This window comes from Gossypium hirsutum, chromosome A10 (assembly GCF_007990345.1).
Source record: "Gossypium hirsutum isolate 1008001.06 chromosome A10, Gossypium_hirsutum_v2.1, whole genome shotgun sequence".
In the NCBI taxonomy this organism is placed as follows: Eukaryota; Viridiplantae; Streptophyta; class Magnoliopsida; order Malvales; family Malvaceae; genus Gossypium; species Gossypium hirsutum.
The window spans coordinates 91,517,487-91,524,846 of NC_053433.1; the positions used below are offsets into that span (position 1 = coordinate 91,517,487).

At 38.6% G+C, this 7,360-nt stretch overlaps 1 non-coding gene across 1 annotated transcript; it reads right to left on the minus strand.

The window, feature by feature from the left end:
• Window positions 1–7,004: 7,004 nt before the first annotated feature.
• LOC121209265 (small nucleolar RNA R71) lies at window positions 7,005–7,110 on the minus strand. The gene has a single exon (XR_005904381.1). It is a non-coding gene; the product is annotated as a small nucleolar RNA R71 (small nucleolar RNA).
• Between the last annotated feature and the right edge of the window lie 250 nt (window positions 7,111–7,360).

Sequence of the window (7,360 nt, forward strand, 5' to 3'; positions counted from 1 at the left end):
CGTTGAACACTCGGAATACTATCGAATACATCGGAAGTTTACACTTAAGTGCCTTATATGTAGCCAATGCAATTTCATATCTCAGATCACGTGTTTCTCGTGTACAAGCTACTCATTGGTCTGCACATGCAAGCTGCCAGGTAACTGCAACACATGCTGGGCTACCTCGTCATTAATAACATATACGAGACAGTACCCGAACGCCAAAACATGTAGCAGCCCGATTTTGGGGCTAGTCAGAATAGTGGTCTCGGTACCACAAATTTTAAGTTAGAGAAATTATTTTATTAGCAAAATAGATTCATAGCATGGTTATTATAGTGCATGAAAAATTTGGTCGATTAATTTTAGCGTTTATGAGCCCAATTGTGAAAAAGGACTAAATCGCATAAAGTGCAAAAGTCCTAAATTGATAGCTAAAGGTATTAATTTATTAGAGAATAAGAATTGGGGGATTTTTAAGGGCAAATAGACCCTTAAATGAAAGCATATCCGGCCATAGAGTCAAAGAGAGGACAAAATTTTCAAATTTGGTGAGTTAGGTGACTTATTTTTGACTAAAATAAAAATAAGTAAAGAAAGATAATATCATCCATTTTTCCATCTTCTTTCTTAACAGAATTTTAGCCATTTTGGGGGGTTTTTGAACCTCAAAATTTTCAGCAACTTATCATCCCTAGAAGTAACTGATTTTCATGCCTTTTGTTGATGATTCTTGCATTTTTGAGACCCTTAAAGCATGAGCTTTCAAATGAGGGGTATATGTTGCAAAATGATTAAGAGTTTAGGGTTTTTACATGGATGGTTTTGTAATGGTTGCTGTGTTTCTATGAAAGAATATGAGTCTTAGTAGTGTAATCGACAACTTTTGTGAAGGGTTTAGCATGAAAACACCTAAAGGGACTATTTTGCACAAGTTGTAAAATAGTTTATAAATGTGTGAAATATAATGAATTTGGAGTTGCTATAAGAGTAAAAAGAGTTTAGCTAGGCTTAAGATGAAAAGAAATTGGATAAAAAAATTTGATTTTCGAGCATAGGGATAAAATAGTCATTTTGCCAAAGTCTAGGGGCAAAATGGTTATTTTACTGAAGATGTGAATTTTTAATTGCTTAATTTTATTTAGTGACTAAATGGGTGTTATTTGCTAATATAGATCAAGAATTTTCAAATCTGAACCTAGACTGGGGGAAAGGCAAGCAAATCGACTAAATCGACTAGTCGTATACATTTTGTAATCCGAGGTAAGTTGTATGTAAATAATACAACTACATTGCTACTATATGTGTTTGAATTTTCATTGAATAGATATGACATGAATTGCTTGATTTTGGAATTGAGAATGTGTAATGATCATTGAGATGGTAGAATTCCCGTTGGAACCTTAGGAAGTAAATTGGATATTTTTGCCATGACATTTGGGTCACTGGTGTGAGCTAGTGTATGACATGTCTGGGACATGCATCGGCCACATTATGAGAGCCAGTGTAAGACCATGTTTGGGACATGGCATCGGGATTGAGATGATTGCTAGAGTAAGACATGTATGGGACATGCATCAGCCTTAAGAAGTAAGCCAATGTAAGACATGTCTGGGACATGCATCGGCTACGAGATGTGTCAGTGTAAAACCATTTCTGGGACATGGCATCAGCACGAATATGCGAGAGCTATGTAAGACCATGTCTAGGACATGGCATCGGCCTCAATGATGATAGCCAGTGTAAGACCATATCCTGGACATGGCATCAGCAACTGGCCCCATGTTTGAGGTTTATGGAATATCCGATAGTGTTTCGAATGGTTCAACGGCGAGAATCATGATTTTAGGTTAATGAAGAAAAGTATAACCTTGTGGTGAATGGTATAGGTACCTATTTGGTACATATAAGATATGAGCTCATTATATAATATGTGACTTGTATGGATGGTAACGAGTAAGTTGTGCTTATGCCTACCTTTGTGTAATGAGTATGTTGATTATTGATAAATTGTTGTTGTATAATTATTTATGTGCAACTTACTAAGCCTTTATGCTTACTCCTTTTTCTTTCCATTTTTCTTTTAGTGTTGCCTAACTAGCCAAAGGATCACCGGAAGTCAGAGATATCGATCACACTATCGACCGAAGCATTTGGTATAGTTGGATTTATATTTTTGAATATGGCATGTATAGGACATAACCCTTTAATTTGTATTAAGCTTTGACTGATAGTTAATATTCTATAAAAGATGTGTTACCATGGTTAAATGAATGCCTGTTGTGGTTGAACTGGTTATATGAATTGTGCTTGTGTTGGTATTGGTTGGTATGTGTATGAAACTAGGTATGTAAGGGAGGGGCAATGAGGCTTGGTAAATAGCCTTATATTGTCCACACGGATAGGCACACGAGCGTGTGTCTAGGCCGTGTGTGACACATGGCTTGCCCCGGTCGTGTGGCCCCTGTACGTAAACATTTCAAGCCAGTCTGCATGGTAATAAACACATGGGCAGAGACACGGTCGTGTGTCTTAGCCGTGTAGAGGGCACGGCCTAACACAAGGGCGTGTCCTGGCCGTGTGAGGGACATGGGCCATGGACACGGGCAAGTGCCTGGTCGTACGAAAACCCCTTTAAGTGTGAATTAGAAATTAATTTCACACGGGTAAAGGACATGGGCATGTCCCGAAGTGTTTAGGCCATGTAAGCCACACGGGCCATCAGCACAACCATGTCAAGATGGTCACACGGGCAAGTGCCCTGTTTTAAAGACAAAATTTTCATAGTTGGTTTAAGGACCCAGAATGGTCTTGATTAGTTTCCAATGGCCGATTTGGGTCTTGTAGGCCCGTAATAGGAAGATTTAAGTAGAATTTGAAAAAGTTTTAAACTAAACTGAGTCTTAGTGACTCGAGGTTGTTTGTGTGCATGAGATCACATTAGGTAATGCCTTGTACTCCTCTCCGGTGTGGGTTACGAGTATGGGGTGTTACATTTAGTGGTATCAGGGCTATGGTTTAGTCGGTTCTAGGACTAACTTAGCGAGAGTATGAGTCTAGCTATGCATGCCATAACTGTATATTGATAGTGTGACGATTTCTGACAATTATAAATTATGTTTTTTTAAAATAGTAAATGGAACTTGATAGAGATACGGCAGATGACGTAGAGAGTAACGCGACGGCTCCCGCCCAAGGGATCACACTTGCTGAGAGTGAGCCCATGACTATGGTCCAAGGTGGAGGGGCTAAAGAAGCCTATCTCCGAATGATGGATGCTTGGTACATGGAGTTTGTTCGTGCGAACCCAAACACTCTACCTCCCCCACCTCTTCCAATTCCTAAGTATGCCCCGTTAGCTCCACAAAGTGGAGATATGTTTAGAAGAGAGAAACCTCCGATAGGTAAGATTCGAAAACAAGGGGCCGAAGAATTCCAGGCTAACATAGATGACGTCCTAGAAAAAGTAGAGTTTTGGTTGGAGAATACCATTAGGGTATTTGATGAACTATCGTGCACACCTGAAGAGTGTGTAAAGTGTACAGTGTCACTCCTATGGGATTCAGCTTATCAGTGGTGGAATACTCTCGTGTTTTTTGTACCGAGAGAGAGGGTCACTTGGGAATTCTTCCAGGAAGATTTTAAAAAGAAGTAATTCCTAGAGTTAAAGCAAGGTAGTAGGTTGGTGACAAAGTATGAAAGAGAGTTTATGAAGCTCAGCAAATACGCGTGGGAGTGCGTGTCGACAAAGGCCACTATGTGTAAGATATTTGAGGATAGACTTAATGAAGACATCTGAGTGTTTGTTGGTATCTTAGAGCTATGAGAATTTGTAGCACTTGTTGAAAGAGCCTATAAAGTGGAAGAGTTAATTAAGGAAAGACGAAAGGCGGCTTTTGAGTTGCGAGACTCAAAGAAGAGACAGATGGGGAAAAGAGATCGAAGGAATTCATTACCCAATCAAATGCTTCAGTGGGGTATTCGAATAGGAACAAGAACCAGCAGAACACAACTCCTAAAGCCCAAACCACTTCGGTCGTAAGTGTTGGTAGTACTTGGCCAAATAAGCCGGAATGCTTGTAATATGGTAGGCGTCATTTTAGCAAGTGCCGAAGGAATGAAAGGGGCTGTTTGAAGTGCGGATCACTGGAACACTTCATCCGTGATTATCCTGAATTTTATGAGAGAGAGAGAAAATAAGATGTGAAAGTGAGTAGTGCCCCTTTGTGGGGTAGGCTACAGAAGAACCCTAGAAGTGGGGCTAGCAGTAGAAGCATGTCAAGATATGCTGTGGTGAGGTCTGAAGGGAGAGCGCCTGCAAGGACTTATGCTATACGAGCTCAGGAAGAGGCAGAGTCTCTCGACGTGATCACAGGTACCTTTTCTATCAGTGAAATATCTGTTGTTGCTTTAATTGACCCAAGATCTATCCACTCTTATATTTGTATGGAATTGATACCTCGTATGAGTATGCTAGTGGAGTCCACTGAGTTTGTAATAAAAGTGTCCAATCCATTAGGCACACATGTACTACTGGACCAAGTATGTAGGAATTACCCTTTGGCAATTAGAAGTCATTGTTTTCCGGCTAACTTGATGTTATTGTTGTTTAATGAGTTTGATGTAATCCTTGGGATGGACTGGTTGACTTCTCATAGTGTTGTAGTGGATTGTGGGAGAAAATTTATTGAGCTGAAATGTGAAGACGGTAATGCTCTTCGAATTGGACCAAGTGAGTTTGGTAATCAGCCTGTAATAGTATCATCGTTGACTGCTGAGAAGTATTTGAGAAAAGGACATGAGTCCTACTTAGCTTTCGTGCTAAATACTCAAGTGTCTGAGTTAAATATTGAATAGGTACCAGTGGTTTGTGAGTTTATAGAAGTATTTCCAGAGGAATTACTTGGATTACCTCCAGTGAGGGAAGTCAAGTTTGGAATTGAGTTGGTCCCTAGAACGACATTATAAACTATAATTTATACATATTTTTACCCCATGTTAAATTCATTTTATGGATGATTTCCCATTAGAATTGGTGAATTCAATGCTCCTAATGCTTTAATTTCATGTTTTATACTTAGGAGAGCATAGGAGAGTGAAAGGAACGAGAAACTGGCCAAAAACAGAGAAAATGGGCCAAAGTACGAAATTAATATGGCCTGGACTTCCTCACACGGGCAGCCCACACGGGTAGAACACACGCCCGTGCCATTCTTACAGGCTCGAACATGGCCTGAAATAATCACACACGGGTGTGTCCCTACCGAGCCCAAGTTGAGTCCAATTTAGAAAAGGCTAATTTTGAAGGCTCTTAGGCATTCTAAAGCCAATAAATACACCTAGAGGAGGAAGAAAGAGGACATACAGAATAGGGAGTAAGAAATTACTCCAAGAAAGCCGATTGATTCATCTCAGAATCCGGATTCATCATCAAGACTGAAGATCTCTCCTCAATTTCCCCTTCAGGAGTTCTGGGTTTTCTTTATGTTTTGTATTCTTTATTAGTCTGAGATGTTTTCTTATCTAGTTATGAACTAAAACCCTTAAATACCTAAGGGGAATGAAACCTAAGACGAATCTTGTTATTATTTTCTGAATTGTATGATAAATATTTAACTTGTTCTTAATTATGTGTTCTTAATTCTTGTTTTGATATCCCAGGATACTGATTCAAGATAAGCTCTTATTTAGAGGAGGAATAGACCCTGTCTAAGAGTAAATTTGTCATAATTAAGTGGAGTTGTTTGCGTGCCTAGACATAGGGTGACAAGATGTTTTCCGTATTAGGGTGAAACCTAATAAGGGGATCCATAGATCGAGTTAATGCAACCATAGGGTGTTACTTAGAGAAAGGTCTCAATTATTCAATCTAGGGATTAGATGTTATTAGTCTTGAAAAGAGATAATAATATAACTTAGGGATCTCTATGGAACAAGTTAAATGAATAAATCGTCTGATTCGGAGCCAGAATAACAAGTGTAGTCTAGGTGGATTTTTCCTTAGGTATTGTCTTAATTCAATCGATTTTCCCAAAAGCAATTCCCCAATTCTATTCTCTGTGAGTTCTTAGTTTAGATAATTAGTTAGTTAAAAACAAAACCTCTTTATTCCTAGGCTAGATAATAAAAAGACAGTCATTACTAGTACTTTTAGTTCCTTTGGGTTCGACAATCCGGTCTTACTAAAACTTTACTACTGTTCCATAGGTACACTTTCCTACATAGCGATAATAGTTAGTTTTAAGAACGATTAATTATAAATATTTAAAACCTATCACGAAATCACGCGATCAAGTTTTTGGCACCGTTGCCGGGGAACTAAAATATTAGGAACACTCAATTTTTATTACTTTAGCCATTTATTTTTCTTGCAATCTAATTTTATTTTTAATTTTATTCTAATTTACTGATTTTCTTTGTCTTTCTTCTGGCAGTTTTTTTTTAGTTTATGACTAGAAGAAACCCGTCAGGACCACTACTTTTTGACGAAGAAATCGATCGCACAGTTCGTAAAAACCAAAGAGAAATAAGGTGAAGCCTAAGATACACAGCGAACGAGCAAGAAGACGATACTCAACCCCCAACCGAAGAGATGGCTAAAAACCAAGACAATCAACGACCTCCTGCAATTGCAGCTAATCAAAATTTTGCTCCACGCACTATGTATGATTATGCTAAACCTTCTTTAACAGGAACTGAATGAAGCATAGTTAGGCCTGCTATAGCTGCAAATACTTTTGAACTGAAACCTAACATAATTCAAATGATACAACAGTTTGTTCAGTTTGATGGTTTGCAGGATGAAGATCCCAACGCTCACTTAGCAAACTTTTTGAAACTACGGGATACATTTAAAATTAATAGTGTTTCTGACGATTCCATTCATCTTCGGTTATTCCCTTTCTCATTGAGGAACAAAGCTAAACAGTGGTTGAACTCGTTACTACGAGGGTCAATTACTACTTGGGAACAAATGATCAAAAAATTTTTACTACAATATTTTCCGCCGGCTAAAACAGCTAAATTACATAATGATATCTCTTCTTTTGTGCAGATGGATTTAGAAACACTCTACGATGCATGGGAGAGATACAATGACCTTTTGAGAAGGTGGCCTCACCATGGGTTACCGCTTTGGCTTCAGGTTCAAACATTCCATAATGGCCTGAATCCTTCAACTCGGCAAATGGTTGACACAGCTGCTGGCGGAACCATCAATAATAAAACACCTAAAGATGCTTATGAGTTCATAGAGGAGATGTCATTGAATAACTATCAGTGGCAAGTTATGAGGAAAAAGCCAACGAAAATAGCCGATGTTTATAACATCGATTCGGTCACCATGCTCTCTAATCAAGTAGAACTATTGAATAAGAAA